Below are 20,402 nucleotides of genomic sequence, written 5' to 3' on the forward strand. Positions count from 1 at the left end.
TATATATGATCTACTATTGGTGCAATTAGCAAAGAAAAGTGCATACCAGTGCAATTTCAATTAAGAAGTGTTTGTGCTTCTCAAAGTAAATTAATCCACAAAGGTGTGGATCAGTGAACCAATAAATAGATATATAAAGAATTCCATACAAAAATCACATAAGAATATATAAAAATATAAATATATAAATGTGCTCCAAGTAGTGTTTAAAAATCCAGGCAATAGCATGCAATCAAAATTGTGCTTGGTGGATTCTTATTAATCCCTTCACAGTGCTCCAGGTGCTGGGATGTGACAACCGTCAATTAAGAAGTGCTTGTGCTTCTCAAAGTAAATTAATCCACAAAGGTGTGGATCAGTGAACCAATAAATAAATATATAAAGAATTCCATACAAAAATCACATAAGGATATATAAAAAAATCACATAAGGATATATAAAAAAATCACATAAGAATATATAAAAAAGTATAAATATATAAATGTGCTCCAAGTAGTGTTTAAAAGTCCAAGCAATAGCATGCAATCAAAATTGTGCTTGGTGAATTCTTAATAATCCATTCACAGTGCTCCAGGTGCTGGGATGTGACAACCGTGGCCTCTTACCAGCTAGCAGCAGGTCACAAGGACCCCCAACGCCTGTGATCCCTTTATTGGGTGGATCAGACCTCTCCTCGATTGCTTGGATCTCTGGCTCCTATATTACTCGAGTTGGACCATGTAGTCCCCCCATACACATAAAGATATAGAAGAACAAATAGCCTCCAATAGTGAAATACTGTTTTATTCTCCAAAAAACATACACTATAAGGTGACAATTAGCCTCTTACTATTTGTTGTGCCCTCCTGGCACTGGGCAATTCGGCAGTACAAAATCGTTTTTTTGGGTCTTAGGAAGATATTCTCCGGGGATCTGCAGCACCCTGTATCTCCTTTCCCCCTTTCTTTGTATTGCGGCGGTGGATGTGTATCCCAGCCTCTGTTCCGAATGCCTCTGTGTGTTACTTCCGGGTGGTCAATGCTAACCCGGAAGTAACACACAGAGGCATTCGGAACAGAGGCTGGGATACACATCCACCGCCGCAATACAAAGAAAGGGGGAAAGGAGATACAGGGTGCTGCAGATCCCCGGAGAATATCTTCCTAAGACCCAAAAAAACGATTTTGTACTGCCGAATTGCCCAGTGCCAGGAGGGCACAACAAATAGTAAGAGGCTAATTGTCACCTTATAGTGTATGTTTTTTGGAGAATAAAACAGTATTTCACTATTGGAGGCTATTTGTTCTTCTATATCTTTATGTGTATGGGGGGACTACATGGTCCAACTCGAGTAATATAGGAGCCAGAGATCCAAGCAATCGAGGAGAGGTCTGATCCACCCAATAAAGGGATCACAGGCGTTGGGGGTCCTTGTGACCTGCTGCTAGCTGGTAAGAGGCCACGGTTGTCACATCCCAGCACCTGGAGCACTGTGAATGGATTATTAAGAATTCACCAAGCACAATTTTGATTGCATGCTATTGCTTGGACTTTTAAACACTACTTGGAGCACATTTATATATTTATACTTTTTTATATATTCTTATGTGATTTTTTTATATATCCTTATGTGATTTTTTTATATATCCTTATGTGATTTTTGTATGGAATTCTTTATATATTTATTTATTGGTTCACTGATCCACACCTTTGTGGATTAATTTACTTTGAGAAGCACAAGCACTTCTTAATTGACGGTTGTCACATCCCAGCACCTGGAGCACTGTGAAGGGATTAATAAGAATCCACCAAGCACAATTTTGATTGCATGCTATTGCCTGGATTTTTAAACACTACTTGGAGCACATTTATATATTTATATTTTTATATATTCTTATGTGATTTTTGTATGGAATTCTTTATATATCTATTTATTGGTTCACTGATCCACACCTTTGTGGATTAATTTACTTTGAGAAGCACAAACACTTCTTAATTGAAATTGCACTGGTATGCACTTTTCTTTGCTAATTGCACCAATAGTAGATCATATATATATTTGTAGCAATTTTTAATCACATATATTACACTTTAAATCACCTATTAATTTTTATAACACGTGATATATTAAGATTACCAGCGCCTTTTTACCTATGATATATACCATTTTTAAAATGAAGGCACCTCACCAACAGGTAAGTGAGACTTCACCGCAGCCCCTGCATTTCCTCATGCAGTGCTGCGGGCATGGTACAGGGCATTCTCCTGTACCATGCCCGCAGCACTGCATCTCCTGTGCCATGCCTGTACCTACTGTATCATGCCTATACTATCACCTGTGCCATGCCTATACCATCACCTGTGCCATGCCTGTACCATCTCCTGTACAATGACCTGTGCCATGCCTATACCATCACCTGTGCCATGCCTATACCATCACCTGTGCCATGACCTGTGCCATGCCTGTACAATGACCTGTGCCATGCCTATACCATCACCTGTGCCATGCCTATACCATCACCTGTGCCATGCCTATACCATCACCTGTGCCATGCCTATACCATCACCTGTGCCATGCCCTGTGCCCTCTCCTGTACAATGACCTGTGCCATGCTTATACCATCACCTGTGCCATGCCTATACCATCACCTGTGCCATGCCTGTACAATGACCTGTGCCATGCCTATACCATCACCTGTGCCATGCCTATACCATCACCTGTGCCATGCCTATACCATCACCTGTGCCATGCCTATACCATCACCTGTGCCATGACCTGTGCCATGCCTGTACCATCACCTGTGCCATGCCTGTACCATCACCTGTGCCATGCCTGTACCATCACCTGTGCCATGCCTGTACCATCACCCGTGCCATGCCTGTACCATCACCCGTGCCATGCCTGTACCATCACCCGTGCCATGACCTGTGCCATGCCTATACCATCACCCGTGCCATGCCTGTACCATCACCCGTGCCATGGCCTGTGCCATGCCTGTACCATCACCCATGCCATGCCTATACCATCACCTGTGCCATGCCTATACCATCACCTGTGCCATCTCCTGTACAATGACCTGTGCCATGCTTATACCATCACCTGTGCCATGACCTGTGCCATGCCTGTACAATGACCTGTGCCATGCCTATACCATCACCTGTGCCATGCCTATACCATCACCTGTGCCATGCCTATACCATGCCTGTACCATCACCTGTGCCATGCCTGTACCATCACCCGTGCCATGCCTGTACCATCACCCGTGCCATGCCTGTACCATCACCCGTGCCATGCCTGTACCATCACCCGTGCCATGCCTGTACCATCCCTATACCATCACCCGTGCCATGGCCTGTGCCATGCCTGTACCATCACCCGTGCCATGGCCTGTGCCATGCCTGTACCATCACCCATGCCATGCCTATATCATCACCTGTACCATGCCTATACCATCTCCTGTACCATGCCCGCAGCCCCTGTTTTGTGTCTCGTGGTGGTCCAGTTGGGTCCGTTAGCTGCTGCATTTCCCACCCTAGACTTCTACTCGAGTCAATAAGTTTTCCCACATTTTTGTAGGGACCTCGGCTTATATTTGGGTCGGCTTATACTCGAGTATATATGGTAATAAAAAAAAAAATAAAAAAACCCAGCGGTGATCAAATACCACCAAAAGAAAGTTTTATTTGTGTGTAAAAAAAAAAAAAAAAAAAAAAAACCCCAGATATAAATGTTATTTGGGTAGAGTGATCCATGACTGTCAGGCTGGACTCACCCCTATGCATGGTGCTTTTCAGCATTTCTGTAGTGCTCTTTGCTGTGCTTTCCAAAAAGCAACGTTTTGCGATTAGAAAAGTCCCTGACCCTTTTCAAAAACGCAGAGGCACAAAAATGCATTGACGTGAAAGTGTTCCAATGGAACTCATGTTAAAAAAAAATAAAAATAAATAAAAAAAAGCACTCCCCTGCATCCTCCACTGGCAGAGAGGAACGCACCGAAGTACGGGACGCAACCGAAAGGGGCTGAAAACAGCTACAGTATCTCACAAAAGTAAGTACACCCCTCACATTTTTGGAAATATTTTATTCTATCTTTACATGTGACAACACTGAAGAAATGACACTTTGCTACAATGTAAAGTAGTGAGTGTACAGCTTGTATAACAGTTTAAATTTACTGTCCCCTCAAAATAACTCAACACACAGCCAGGACTGCGACATTGCGGCGGCCAGATGGGACCCCTAACTGACCTTTTGGGGGGACCAGTGACATTACTACAGTAATCAGTGCTAAAAATATGCACTGTCACTGTACTAATGACACTGGCAGGGAAGGGGTTAACATTGTGGGTGATCAAAAAGTGTATGCCTAAGGGCGTGTTTTCTAACTGTGAGGGGGATGGGCTTATGGAATCAACAGAGACCTCTGATCCTAAATAGGAGGAACACAGGCGCTCGGTGCTGATTCCTGAGAGAACAACGGTCTGCTGTGTTTACAACAGTGTTCTCTCTCCACAGGGGGGCGGGTGTCCGGCGGCAATCCGGTTCTTACCCCCTTCCTGTCCAGGGCCTATTTTGCGATTCGGCACTGCGTGACTTTAACTGACAATTGCGCGGTCGTGCGACGCTGTACCCAAATTAAATTGACGTCCTTTTTTTCCCACAAACAGAGCTTTCTTTTGGTGGTATTTGATCACCGTGCGATTTTTACTTTTTGCGCTATAAACAAAAAAAGAGCGACAATTTTGCAAAAATAATTTTTCACAATTTATTTTATATGAAATTCCCAAAAAAAAAAAAAATGTAAAAATCAAAATTTTTTAACATTTTAGGCCAATTTGTTTTCTACTACCTATGTTTGGTAAAAAAAAAAAAAAATTGCAATAAGCGTATTTTGATTGGTTTGCGCAAAAGTTATTGCGTTTACTAACTAAGGGAAAGATTTTTGTCATTTTTATTTATTTATTTATTGTTTTTTTTAACGAGTAATGGCGGCGATCTGCGATTTTTTTTGCGGGACTGCGACATTGCGGCGGACAGATCGGACCCTTGACTGACATTTTTGACACTTTTGGGGTTACCAGTGACATTACTACAGTAATCAGTGCTATAAATATGCACTGTTACTGTAATAATGACACTGGGAGGGAAGGGGTTAACTTTATTAGAGATGCAGTGACTGCGTGTGTCCCTAAGGGTGTGATTCTTACTGTGCAGGGATGTGGCTTTTCATGTAACAGCAGAGATCTGCGGTCCTACATAGCAGGACCGTATGATCTCTGCTGTTAAGGCCCGTACACACGTACCGATCGTCGGCATACAAACGTCGGTGGACGAAGGATCTGCCGATTGTACGCGTGTTAGTATGGTGCCTCCGACAGATGTCTGCGCACAATCCGCGGACAAAAGTCTTTCGTGCAAACATGAAAATATTTGTATGCCGACACCAGAACGGACGATTGTTCGCCTGTCAGTACACAATTCGGCCGACAGACCGCAGATTTGCAAGACTGGGCATGCTCAGAAAATAGAAAACACAGGGAAAGTTAACCATTACATGACATCACTTCTGCAGTCGGCGGACAAAATTCTTGTGCTGTCCTTGTGCTGTCTTTGCACTTTTCAGCAGACACCGACATCCCGGGGAGAAAAGAGGAACATTTGTAAGCCGACCATCGGTACGTGTGTACGGGGCTTTACACAGGGGAGAATGACAGGCGGCTGTGTTTACATAAGCCGCCTGCCTTTCTCCCGGTGTAACCAACGATCGTGGGAATGTTATATAGCAGAATGTGAAAAATATTGTTTTTTTTATATTCTACAGAATTGTCGCTCTGTAAAAAAAAAAAAAAAAAAAATTGATTTTTACATTTTTTATTATTGGGAATGTTATATAGCAGAATGTGAAAAAAAGTTTTTCATTTTTTTTTTATTCTTCAGAATTGTCGCTCTGTAAAAAAAAAAAAAAAAAAAAAAAAAAAAAAAAAAAATGTAAAAAATCACTTTTTTTTTTTTATTATTGGGAATGTTATATAGCAGAATGTGAAAAAAAAAAAAAAAAAAAAAAAAAAAAAACACAGGTGATCAAATGCCACCAAAATAAAACTCTATTTGTAGGGGAAAAAAAGAGGACATCAATTTTATTTGGGTACAGCGTCGCACGACCGCACAATTGTCCGTTAAAGTAACGCAGTGCCCAATCACAAAAAAATAGCCTGGTCATTAAGGGGGAAATCCTTCCAGTCCAGAAGTGGTTAAAAACGCTAACGCTCCTAAAACGCTACTACAAGCTAGAACACGCGTGTTTTTTTTTTTTTTTTTTTTTTTTCCCCCCCTAGCATTTTTTGAGCTTATAAAAAATAAATAAATAAAAAAATAAATAAATAAAAAAATAAAAAAAATAAAAAAACGCTAGTGTGCATGGAGCCTCAATTATTTTTTGAGTATGTAGCATAAGAGAATACAAGGGAAGTACAAAGCGCGCCTCTCAGGCGAAGGCATAGGAAGTTGTTACATGTCAATCAATTAACAGGAACAAGTAAAAAAATAAATAAATAAAAAAAATGCAGCGAAGAATTCCCAAAGGTTGCAAAACAAAGAGGTGTTGCAGGGTAAGGAAATACTGCAGAGTAATGAATTTTGAAGCAGGAAGTACAATGTAATACAAAAGGGTAAATATCATAAAGTGAAAATGTATCTAAACTAGCCGCGCAAGAATGAGTGAGTAAATAAATACATAAAAAAAAATTATAAATAAATAAAAAAATTATAAATAAAAAAAATCATAAATAAATAGATCAATAAGAGGTGTCAATAAATAAACAGGGATTGATCAAATTGTGCACAAAAGCAAAAAGTGCAACAAAGAGTCCACATTCAATCCACTGATCACACAAATAGTGACTGTGATCCGATGGGAGGAGATCCGTGCTGAAAATTTTAAAAACAAAAAATTGCTTCCCACCTGTTGAATAGTTTCTGAAGGGTTGGGTGCCAACTGTCTCTCCCAGTGTTTGGTAACTGTTACCTGGCAGCGAACGGCATCTATGATTGATTACCGTATGGAAATACACCGGATACCTTTCCTATAACCAGGTTTATTGCCAAGGCCAGCAATGGTGGCACTAAAATTCCAGTAATCTCTGCTAGGAGCCCAGAATCTAGGAAGATATTTATAGCAGCACAGAGTGCAATCACATCCTCTCCAGCATAAAGAGGATTGCGCACCATAGAATTTGGCAAGTATATGTGGGGTCAGGGGAGGACTGGGCTAGGGGGGGCAATTGCCCCCTGGGCCACTCTTGACGCCCCATAAAAAGGCTGCACCGCTTCTGCCACAGACATGCCTAAAGGATTCCTAAGTGCGGGTTGAAGACAAGGACAAAGGGCAGACCACCACCACCCCCCCCCCACCCCAGCATGGATGGTGTAAACTGTGTCTGAGCAGAGGCCGGTTCAATGCCCCACTGGAGACTCTTCTGCCCCGGCCAGCCCCAACCGAGCTGTCCCAGCTCCCCCCAACCACCCCCTGCTGGCCATACAGGTATGGTATATGCAGGGGGGGCCTGGGCAGGGGGGCAATTGCCCCCTAAGCCGCTCTGATGGCCCATAAAAAGGCTGCACCGCTTCTGCCAAAGACATGCCTAAAAGATTCCTGGTAAAAAGAAGTAAAAAGTCCCCACCACTAACCTACTAAATGCGGGTTGAAGACTAGGACAAAGCGCAAACCTACCCCACCCCCCCCCACCCCCAAACATGGATGGTGTAAACACTGTCTGAGCAGAGGCCGGTTCCATGCCCCACTGGAGACTCTTCTGTCCTGGCCAGCCCAACCAAGCTGTCCCAGCTCCCCCCAACCTCCCCCTGCTGGCCAGATCGGAAACACAGATTCAGCCGGAAAGAAGAGAATATCTGGAGCAGGGCTTCAGCTTAGAATGGGGTCAGAAGGAGAATTGGAAGAGTGGGAGGGGGTGAGGGAGAGTGAGAGGGGGGGGGGGGGGACAAGTCCCCGAACCATGGGCCTCTGGTTTGTACTTGCCCTCCTGGGTCAAAAGTTGCCAGTCTGCCCCTGTGTGGAGTTAACGCCTTAATGCTGGCGTAATGCAAATATGCGTTCTTCGGTTTCAGGGGGCTGTAACCGGGTGATGCCTGCAGCTGCAAGATTCACCCTGGTTCCATTTTTTAGAACAGACGGTCAGCTTTCATGTGATCACAACTGATGCAGCTAAACAGCCGCTCGGCCGTTATTACAAGCAGCAGGAGAAAACTTCCCACCCACCCTTCTGCCACCGGGAGACCCGAGCAACCAGCTGCCACTTCCGCCGGCTGGCAGGAGAAACAAAGTCGGATTTGGCTTTTATCAGGTCTCCCCCTTCCACCCCCTCCCCAGCTGACTGGAGCAAAAGGGACACCCCCCCCTCCCCAGCTGACTGGAGCAAAAAGGGACACCCCCCCCTCCCCAGCTGACTGGAGCAAAAAGGGACACCCCCCCCTCCCCAGCTGACTGGAGCAAAAAGGGACACCCCCCCTCCTCGGCTGACTGGAGCAAAAAGGGACACCCCCCCTCCTCGGCTGACTGGAGCAAAAGGGACACCCCCCCCCCTCCTCGGCTGACTGGAGCAAAAGGGAAACCCCCCCCTCCTCGGCTGACTGGAGCAAAAGGGACACCCCCCCCCCCTCCTCGGCTGACTGGAGCAAAAGGGAAACCCCCCCTCCTCGGCTGACTGGAGCAAAAGGGAAAGCCCCCTCCTCGGCTGACTGGAGCAAAAAGGGACACCCCCCCCCTCCCCAGCTGACTGGAGGAAAGGGACACCCCCCTCTCCCCAAGCTGACTGGAGCAAAAGGGACACACCCCCCCCCCTCCCCAAGCTGACTGGAGGAAAGGGACACCCCCCCCCTCCCCAGCTGACTGGAGGAAAGGGATACCCCCCCCTCCCCAAGCTGACTGGAGGAAAGGGACACCCCCCCCCCCTCCCCAAGCTGACTGGAGGAAAGGGACACCCCCCTCCCCAGCTGACTGGAGGAAAGGGACAGCCCCCCCCCTTCCCAGCTGACTTGAGAAAAGGGACACCCCCCTCCCCAGCTGAATGGAGGTAAGGGACATCCCCCCCCCCCCGCCAAGGGACATCCCCCCCCCCCTTCACACAGGAACAGAGCTGAGGCTGTCACTTAAATGGAGATCTCTCCCCGGTCACTATTTTTCTCTTGGTGTGAGGAAAACTTGTCAGAAGTGACTCCTGCAGATAACAGGAGGAAGGAAGCAGCAGACAGAAATGACACTAAAGCCCCGTACACACACACAGATCGTCATCATACAAATGTTCGTCTTTTCTCCCCAGGATGTCGGTGTCTGTTGAAAAGTGCAAAGACAGCACAAGGACAGCACAAGAATTTTGTCCGCAGACTTCAGCTGACTGCAGAAGTGATGTCATGTAATGGTTAACTTTCCCTGTGTTTTTTATTTTCTGAGCATGCCCAGTCTTGCAAATCTGCGGTCTGTCGGCTGATTTCTGTACTGACAGGCGAACAATCGTCCGTTCTGGTGTCCGCAGACAAAAATTTTCATGTTTGCAAGAAAGACTCTTGTCCGCGGATTGTGCGCAGACAGCTGTCGGAGGCACCATACTAACACGCATACAATCGGCAGATCTTTCGTCCGCCGACGTTTGTATGACGACGATCTGCGTGTGTGTACGGGGCTTTAGTGCTCTGGAGTGAGACAAGTACACACTATAGAGGGATATGCTTTGTTCCTATTTCATGTCTGAGGTTTACAACCACTTTAAAAAAATAAAGGTGCAACTAACAGCTCCATATGAAAGTAACATTTCCCTGACAAACCACAATTCTGCCCAGAATCTGAAAAAGAAAACCCAGAGGTGAGCAAGTGCAGAACACGGGATGAGTAAAGACCGGACATCACATAGGGATGATCTTTATCCCCCCCCCCCCGCCCTCAGTTATTCAGAGGATCATCCTCTATGCACACAAGCAGCCTGCCCCCTGCTCTGCCCCCCCCCCCTGCTGCTCTGCCCCCCTGCTCTGCACCGGCTGGCAAAAGCAAATACGAATCGCGGAGAGGCCTATTCTGAGCTGGCAGCGCCAGCCGTCAATTCCTTAAGTGCTCAACTCATAAAAATAGAAATCTTTGATCAACGCTTCTGTGACATCCAGATTATCAGAATTAGTATTAGTATGGATCCAGAACTCTCAGCGTTTGGAGAACACGCCGCTGCGATTTGCACTTGCTGATAGAAAAAAGCACCAAAGTGAGACGTCAGCTGTCAGAGGGCGAGATTTACCAAAAGTCTGGTGGGGGGGAAATCCCAGCACAAATCAACCACAGTACAGTACAGTATACCTACAGAGAATGGAAACCCCGACAATAAACGGCTCTACAAAGTATTCACAGCGCTTCACTTTTTCCACATTCTGTTATGTTACAGCTTTATTCCAAAATGGATTAAATTCATTATTTTCCTCAAAATTCTACAAACAATTCCCCATAATGACAACGTGAAAGTTTGTTTGAAATCTTTGCAAATTTATTAAAATAAAAAAAACAATCCCATGTACATAAGTATTCACACCCTTTACTCAATATTTTGTTGAAGCACCTTTGTCACCAATTACAGCCTCAGGTCTTCGTATGAATCTACAAGCTTGGCACACCCATTTGTGGGAAGTTTCTCCCATTCTTCTTTGCAGGACCTCTCAAGCTCCATCAGGTTGGATGGGGAGCGTCGGTGCACAGCCATTTTCAGATCTCTCCAGAGATGTCCAATCGGGTTCAAGTCTGGGCCACTCAAGGACATTCACAGAGATCTCCCATAGTCACTCCTTTGTTATCTTGGCTGTGTGCTTAGGGTCGTTGTCCTGATGGAAGATGAACTTTTGCCCCAGTCTGGAGGTCCAGAGCGCTCTGGAACAGGTTTTCATCAATGAGGTCTCTGTACATTGCTGCATTCATCTTTCCCTCCATCCTGATTAGTCTCCCAGTTCCTGCTGCTGAAAAACATTCCCACAGCATGATGCTGCCACCACCATGCTTCACTGTAGGGATGGTATTGGGCAGGCGATGAGTGGTGCCTGGTTTCCTCCAGACATGACGCTTGCCATTCAGGCCAAAGAGTTCAATCTTTGTTTCATCAGACCAGAGACTTTTGTTTCTCGTGGTCTAAGAGTCCTTCAGGTGTCTTTTGGCAAACTCCAGATGGGCTGTCATGTGCCTTTTACTGAGGAGTGACTTCCGTCTGTCCACTCTACTATACAGACCTGATTGGTGGAGTGCTGTAGAGATGGATGTTCTTCTGGAAGGTTCTCCTCTCTCCACCGAGAAATGCTGGAGCTCTGTCAGAGTGACCTTCGGGTTCTTGGTCACCTCCCTGACTAAAGCCCCGTACACACGCACCGATTGTCGGCCGTAAATTTTCGGCCAACGTCCGATTGTCTGATTGTCGGCATGTTTGTATGATGCTTCCGACAACCGACTGCGAATTTTCGGCCGAACAAAATCTGGTCTGCATGCTATAAAATTTTTGTAGGCCAACACCAGAACGGCCGATTGTTCGCCAGTCAGTACAGATTTCGGCCGACAAACAGCAGATGAGCAAGACTGGGCATGCTCAGAGAAGAAAAAACACACACAGAAAAGTAAACCATCACATAGCATCACTTCTGCAGTCGGCTGTTGTTGGCCGACAAAATTCGTGTGCAGTCTTAAGCACTTTTCAACCAACAAAACAGCACCGGACAAAAGACGGCCGATCGTTCGGCCGACAATGGGTACGTGTGTACGGGGCTTTAAGCTGGATACACACTATACAACTTTTGTGGTTAGATTTCCTTCAGATTTACCTTTTCTATGTAGTGCAAGGGCCTGCCAGATTGCATACAAATTAGATTTGACCTCATATTATATGGTTTTGGTAAATCTAAAGGAAAAAGTCTTCAGAAAATCTTATAGTGTGTATGGCTCATTAGGCTGGATACACACTATACAACTTTTGTTGTTAGATTTACCTTCAACTATGTAGTGCAGGGGTCTGACTGATTGCATACAAATTCAAAGTGTTTAGTAGGTGTGACCTCATATTATATGGTTTTCGTAAATCTAAAAGGGAAAAAAAAAAAAAAAATCTAAAGAAAGTTGTATAGTGTGTATCCAGCTTAAGACCCTTCTCCTCCGATCGCTCAGTTTGGCCAGGTGGCCCGCTCTAGGATGAGTCCTGGTGGTTCCAAAAACTTCTTCCATTTACAGATGATGGAGGCCACTGAGCTCATTGAGAACTTCAATGCTGCAGACATTTTTCTGTACCCTTCCCCAGATCTGTGCCTCCATAGCCCAGTGATGGCGAACCTTGGCACCCCCAGATGTTTTGGAACTACATTTCCCATGATGCTCATGCACTCTGCAGTGTAGTTAGGCATTATGGGAAATGTAGTGCCAAAACATCTGGGGTGCCAAGGTTCGCCATCATTGCCCTTTATAATCCTGTCTCGGAGGTCTACAGACTATTCTTTGGACTTCATGGCTTGGTTTGTGCTCTGACTTGCACTGGTAACTATGGGACCTTATATTCAGTAATTTATAGACTCTATCCAAGAGACTTTATTCCTCACGGACTGTATTGTGCTGTCTTGAGGAGTCACCCATTTCAGCCCTAGATCATCATTTAGTCTGCGCTACTAACACTTATTGGGTTTCTTTGAGATTTAATTGGCGTTTTTTTGAGAATGGGACTACACACACACACACACACACACATATACATATACACATATACATATACATATATACACATATACATATATATATATATATATATATATATATATATATATATATATATATATATATATATATATATATACACACACACACACACACACACACACACACATTTTTATTCACCCCCCTTAAGTTAATACTTTGTAGCGCCACCTTTTGCTGCGATTACAGCTGTAAGTCGCTTGGGGTATGTCTCTATCAGTTTTGCACATCCAGAGACTGAAATTTTTGCCCATTCCTCCTTGCAAAACAGCTCGAGCTCAGTGAGGTTGGATGGAGAGCGTTTGTGAACAGCAGTTTTCAGTTCTTTCCACAGATTCTCGATTGGATTCAGGTCTGGACTTTGACTTGGCCATTCTAACACCTGGATATGTTTATTTGTGAACCATTCCATTGTAGATTTGGCTTTATGTTTTGGATCATTGTCTTGTTGGAAGACAAATCTCCGTCCCAGTCTCAGGTCTTTTGCAGACTCTTCCAGAATGGTCCTGTATTTTGGCTCCATCCATCTTCCCATCAATTTTAACCATCTTCCCTGTCCCTGCTGAAGAAAAGCAGGCCCAAACCATGATGCTGCCACCACCATGTTTGACAGTGGGGATGGTGTGTTCAGGGTGATGAGCTGTGTTGCTTTTACGCCAAACATAACGTTTTGCATTGTTGCCAAAAAGTTTGATTTTGGTTTCATCTGACCAGAGCACCTTCTTCCACATGTTTGGTGTCTCCCAGGTGGCTTGTGGCAAACTTTAAATGACACTTTTTATGGATATCTTTAAGAAATGGCTTTCTTCTTACCACTCTTCCATAAAGGCCAGATTTGTGCAGTATACGACTGATTGTTGTCCTATGGACAGAGTCTCCCACCTCAGCTGTAGATCTCTGCAGTTCATCCAGAGTGATCATGGGCCTCTTGGCTGCATCTCTGATCAGTCTTCTCCTTGTATGAGCTGAAAGTTTAGAGGGACGGCCAGGTCTTCGTAGATTTGCAGTGGTCTGATACTCCTTCCATTTCAATATTATCGCTTGCACAGTGCTCCTTGGGATGTTTAAAGCTTGGGAAATCTTTTTGTATCCAAATCTGGCTTTAAACTTCTCCACAACAGTATCTCGGACCTGCCTGGTGTGTTCCTTGTTCTTCATGATGCTCTCTGCGCTTTAAACGGACCTCTGAGACTATCACAGTGCAGGTGCATTTATACGGAGACTTGATTACACACAGGTGGATTCTATTTATCATCATTAGTCATTTAGGTCAACATTGGATCATTCAGAGATCCTCACTGAACCTCTGGAGAGAGTTTGCTGCACTGAAAGTAAAGGGGCTGAATAATTTTGCACTCCCAATTTTTCAGTTTTTTTTATTTGTTAAAGTTTGAAATATCCAATAAATTTCATTCCACTTCATGATTGTGTCCCACTTGTTGTTGATTCTTCACAAAAAATTACAGTTTTATATCTTTATGTTTGAAGCCTGAAATGTGGCAAAAGGTCGCAAAGTTCAAGGGGGCCGAATACTTTTTAAATAAATTTGCAAAGATTTCAAACAAAGTTCTTTCACATTGTCATTATGGGGGATTGTTTGTAGAATTTTGAGGAAAAGAATGAATTTATCCATTTTGGAATAAGGCTGTAACATAACAAAATGTAGAAGAAGTGAAGCGCTGTGAATATTTTCCGGATGCGCCGTCTCCGATGCCCTGAAGACTGCTAAAGAATCGATTGAATAACTGGATTTCTGACTTACCGTAAAATCCTTTCCTCATCGGTTCATTGACAGACGCAGTCCTCTGATGCCGGGTGGAGGTGGCCTTTAGAGGGCGGGGTGCACAGAAACGACCCCCTCCTACCCCCTGCGTCTGCGGGGGCTGGGTCAGACTCAGAGTCCGAGACATCAGAGGAGGCCGGGTGGGGGGGGGGGGTTGTTTCTGCACACCCCGCCCCCTAAAGGCCACCTCCACCCGCCATCAGAGGACTGCGTCTGTCAATGGACAATAGAACAAAAAAAAAATTTCTGTTCAATAAGAGTGAGAAAATGCCAGCTGATCATACCTGAAATCTTGTGTTTTGGGCATCGCTGGCACCAGGAACTTCCCCAACCCCATTGGGGGGAGGTCCCCAGGTCCTGACATGGTTTTGTTTTGCTTATATTTGTCACCTCTGCAGCTTTGAGGCATCTGTCTGTCTGTCCGCCCTTTGCCTGTCAGACCAGACCAGGCCAGCACAGAGCCAGGGGGGAATTTCCCAGCACCCCCCTTGGCATTGTGCAGCAGGCCTGACAGGCAGCGGGTGGGTTGGTCGGCCGGAGGGGACACAAGCTGGCAGCTGCACTGAGGCTGCTTCACATTTGTGGCGCCCTCAAACCTGACCCCAACCCCCCCCCCCCCGCACTCTGTGTGACACTTAAGTTGGCCACAGACACAAAAAAAGTCTTCTGTTTAGTGTGTGGGGGAGGAGCAGAATAAATGGAAGGGATTCCTCCATCCACACTAAACAGAGCCCATGGAGGAAACTCTGGCAGGGGCTGCCGCTGTCTGCAGGAAAAGCTGGAGAGTGCGTCATGTGACCGGATCCAGGCGCTGTACAGCTGGAGAGTGCGTCATGTGACCGGATCCAGGCACTGTACAGCTGGAGAGTGCGTCATGTGACCGGATCCAGGCGCTGTACAGCTGGAGAGTGCGTCATGTGACCGGATCCAGGCGCTGTACAGCTGGAGAGTGCGTCATGTGACCGGATCCAGGCGCTGTACAGCTGGAGAGTGCATCATGTGACCGGATGCAGGCGCTGTACAGCTGGAGAGTGCGTCATGTGACCGGATGCAGGCGCTGTACAGCTGGAGAGTGCGTCATGTGACCGGATGCAGGCGCTGTACAGCTGGAGAGTGCGTCATGTGACCGGATGCAGGCGCTGTACAGCTGGAGAGTGTGTCATGTGACCGGATGCAGGCGCTGTACAGCTGGAGAGTGCGTCATGTGACCGGATGCAGGCGCTGTACAGCTGGAGAGTGCGTCATGTGACCGGATGCAGGCGCTGTACAGCTGGAGAGTGCATCATGTGACCGGATGCAGGCGCTGTACAGCTGGAGAGTGCGTCATGTGACCGGATGCAGGCGCTGTACAGCTGGAGAGTGCGTCATGTGACCGGATGCAGGCGCTGTACAGCTGGAGAGTGCGTCATGTGACCGGATGCAGGCGCTGTACAGCTGGAGAGTGTGTCATGTGACCGGATGCAGGCGCTGTACAGCTGGAGAGTGCGTCATGTGACCGGATGCAGGCGCTGTACAGCTGGAGAGTGCGTCATGTGACCGGATGCAGGCGCTGTACAGCTGGAGAGTGCGTCATGTGACCGGATGCAGGCGCTGTACAGCTGGAGAGTGTGTCATGTGACCGGATGCAGGCGCTGTACAGCTGGAGAGTGCGTCATGTGACCGGATGCAGGCGCTGTACAGCTGGAGAGTGCGTCATGTGACCGGATGCAGGCGCTGTACAGCTGGAGAGTGTGTCATGTGACCGGATGCAGGCGCTGTACAGCTGGAGAGTGCGTCATGTGACCGGATGCAGGCGCTGTACAGCTGACCATTATCTGACCGACACCTTCACTATTTCAATCAAAGGATGCCAGGAAGAGTCATACCAACAAAAGCCACCCATCCAATAAGGACCATTACATTAGGGACTGAGCAACACTGACTCAGTGTGACTTCTAACCACTCATATCTGTGTTACTGACCTCTGACCTCTGACCCCTGTGCACACAGCATAGGACCATATGTCAGTCAGTGCTGGGGACAGGACAGAGGTGGGACAGTCAGAGATGAGGACTGTGTGGGGACTATGATGAGGACTGTGTAGGGTCAGTGATAGGAGCAGACATTGTGGTGTCAGTCAGTGATGAGGACTGTGTAGAGACTATGATAGGGACTGTGTAGGGGGTCAGGGATGAGGACTGTGCAGGGGGTCAGGGATGAGGACTGTGTAGGGGGTCAGGGATGAGGACTGTGTAGGGGGTCAGGGATGAGGACTGTGTAGGGGGTCAGGGATGAGGACTGTGTAGGGGGTCAGGGATGAGGACTGTGTAGGGGGTCAGGGATGAGGACTGTGTAGGGGGTCAGGGATGAGGACTGTGTAGGGGGTCAGTGATGAGGACTGTGTAGGGGACAGCGATGAGGACTGTGTAGGGACTATGAGGAGGACTGTGTAGGGACTATGAGGAGGACTGTGTAGGGACTATGAGGAGGACTGTGTAGGGACTATGATGAGGACTATGTAGGGAATGTGTAGGGTCAGTGATGAGGACTGTGTAGGGACTATGATGAGGACTATGTAGGGTCAGAGACAGGAGCAGACATGGTGGTGTCAGTCAGTGTCAGGGACAGACAGGGTTCGGTCAGTGATGAGGACTGTGTAGGGACTGTGATGAGGACTGTGTAGGGACTGTGATAGGAGCAGACATGGTGGTGTCAGTCAGTGATGAGGACTGTGTAGGGACTGTGATGAGGACTGTGTAGGGACTGTGATAGGAGCAGACATTGAGGTGTCAGTCAGTGATGAGGACTGTGTAGGGACTGTGATGAGGACTGTGTAGGGACTGTGATAGGAGCAGACATGGTGGTGTCAGTCAGTGATGAGGACTGTGTAGGGACTGTGTGGGGACTATGATGAGGACTGTGATGAGGACTGTGTAGGGACAGTGATAGTAGCAGACATTGTGGTGTCAGTCAGTGTCAGGGACAGGCAGGGTTCGGTCAGTGATGAGGAGAGGGAAGCGGTGTGATTGGTGGGTGAGGAGTACAGGGGAAGGAGGGGGGGAGGGGTAATTCTCTCACCTGCCTCCTCCGTGTCTCGGTCCCCGGTTCCCCCCGGCATGTACCCTCCTCCGGTCCCCGGACCCGCTCGGTGTCTCCCCGGTACAGGCCGCCTCACACTGCCCGCATTTCCCAGCACAGCGGACACAGCAGCGCCGGGGGCGGAGCCGGAATCTCTCTGCCAATCACACTCCGCTTACCGGCAAACCTGGGCGTGTCCTTCCGGCTTGTGTTATTAACCCCGGGTCCTAGTGCCGCCTCGTACAGCATCCGTGCTGGCTGGGAAGAGACACACCGGGATAGTCTGATTACCGACACCGATCTCATCAACACCGACACCGATCTCATCAACACCGACACCGATCTCATCAACACCGATATCATCAACACCGACACCGATTTCATTAGTATTGCTGCTATTACTATTATAATATTTGTCTGTATTTAAGCTTTCTTATCTGTGTACAGCTACAACCCCCATCATTGTTATATTATAATATTGCTTAGATTGCTCTTATGATTACTACAACCAATATTACTTTTTATTATGTGTTACTATTGTTTATATTATTATTACTGTAATTCGTACTGCCAATGGCTATATATTATTACATTTTATGTAAATTAGCTTTGCTGTTGTTACTGTCATGACCTTAAATCTTTCATATAATAATGATTATTGCTATCAATATTATGATTACTGACATTGTTACTATATACTAGTGTTCCTGATATTACAGCTACCAATATTAATATTACTGCTATACATTTTTCAATTGTTTCTGTAATTACCATTATTGTTTTTTCACTATTATTTTTTTATTATTATCTTTATTATATTTTTACTATTTATATTATTATTGAGATATATATAAGTATATATAATATTTTTTATTTTTATAATTACCATGATTGTTTTTTACTATTATTTTTTTATTACTATCTTTGTTCCATTTTTACTATTATTATTGATATATATATATATATATATATATATATACATATATATATATATATATATATATATATATATATATATATATATATATATATATATATATATATATATGTATATATATATATATATATATCTCAATAATAATAATATTCAAAATAGAATGAAGATAATAATAAAAAAAATAGTAAAAAAACAATCATGGTAATTATAAAAATAAAAAATATCATATATATATATATATATATATATATATATATCAATAATAATAATAGTAAAAATGGAACAAAGATAGTAATAAAAAAATAATAGTAAAAAACAATCATGGTGATTATAAAAATAAAAAATATTATATATACTTATATATATATCTCAATAATAATAATAATAGTAAAAATAGAATAAAGATAATAATAAAAAAATAATAGTGAAAAAACAATCATGGTAATTACAGAAACAAAAAAAAAAAATAAAAAAAAAAAAATATATATATATATATATATACACACATATATACATACACATACAAATACATCGGTGCATCTCATAAAATTAGAATATCATCAAAAAGTTTATTTATTTCAGTTATTTAATTAAAAAAGTGAAACTCATATTTTATATAGATGTGTTACACACCGAGTGATCTATTTCAAGCATTTCTTTCTTTTCATTTTGATGTTTACTGCTTACAGCTAGTGATAACCTAAAATTCTCAGAAAATTAGAATATTACATAAGACCAATAAAAAAATAAATAAATAAATAAAAGGATTTTTAATACAGAAATGTTGGCTTACTGAAAAGTATGTCCATGTACAGTATAGTATGCACTCAGTACTTGGTCGGAGCTCCTTTTGCATTAATAACGGCATCAATGCGGCATGGCATGGAGGCGATCAGCCTGTGGCACTGCTAAGGGGTTATGGAAGCCCAGGTTGCTTTGATAGCGGCCTTCAGCTCGTCTGCATTGTTGGGTCTGGTGTCTATCATCTTCCTCTTGACAATACCCCACAGATTCTCTATGGGGTTTAGGTCAGGCGCATTTGCTGCCCAATCAAGCACAGTGATACAATGATCATGTGACCAGGTATTGGTAGTTTTGGCAGTGTGGGCAGTGCCAAGTCCTGCTGGAAAATGAAATCGCGCATCTCCATAAAGCCGGTCAGCAGAGGGAAGCATGAAGTGCTCTAGAATTTCCTGGTAGAGGGCTGCACTGACTTTGGATTTGATAAAACATAGTGGGCAAACACCAGCAGATGACATGGCTCCCCAAATCATCACGGACTGTGGAAACTTCACACTGGATCTCATGCAACTTAGAATGCGGGCCTCTCCACTCTTCCTCCAGACCTTAAAATGAAATGCAAAATGTTCCACAGTCAGTTCCAAAGTCAACATTTCTGTATTAAAAAGCCTTTTTTATTGGTCTTATGTAATATTCTAATTTTCTGGGATAGTGAATTTTGAGGTTTCTCTAGCTTTTTGATGATATTTTGCTGATATTCTAATTTTATGAGATGCACCTATATGTAATTTTATATATTATGTTATATATATTATTTTTATTGCTTTTGTAATAATAATTTTTTGAAATCAGAATAAAGTTTAACAACTTTTAACAGTACAATAAACAAATAATAATTAGTATTAATATTTTTATATTTATTATTATTTATAACCCCTTCATGATGAAGGCAAAACAAATCCTAACACCTTAACACAGTTTTACAACTTTGACATGAGTAAGTGCCGATTCACATTTCTGCGATGACAGAGATCGCATGTAATTCAGAGCGCACTGCTCCTAAAATTACATGCGATCTCTGTGCGGTGCAAATTCAGCCATACAGTTTGTATGGCTGAATTCGCATCGCAATCGC

At 44.5% G+C, this 20,402-nt stretch overlaps 1 protein-coding gene across 1 annotated transcript in view; it reads right to left on the reverse strand.

Annotated features, from left to right (window-relative positions):
* Window positions 1-17,734, reverse strand: part of PIK3CD (phosphatidylinositol-4,5-bisphosphate 3-kinase catalytic subunit delta) — a 122,818-nt gene extending 105,084 nt beyond the window's left edge. Inside the window, exon 1 of the mRNA XM_082274508.1 lies at window positions 17,590-17,734. The gene's annotated coding sequence lies outside the window, so the exon portion shown is untranslated. The remainder of the gene's footprint in view (window positions 1-17,589) is intronic.
* Between the last annotated feature and the right edge of the window lie 2,668 nt (window positions 17,735-20,402).

Source organism: Pelophylax lessonae (genome assembly GCF_965119305.1).
Source record: "Pelophylax lessonae genome assembly, chromosome: 12".
NCBI classification, from domain to species: Eukaryota; Metazoa; Chordata; class Amphibia; order Anura; family Ranidae; genus Pelophylax; species Pelophylax lessonae.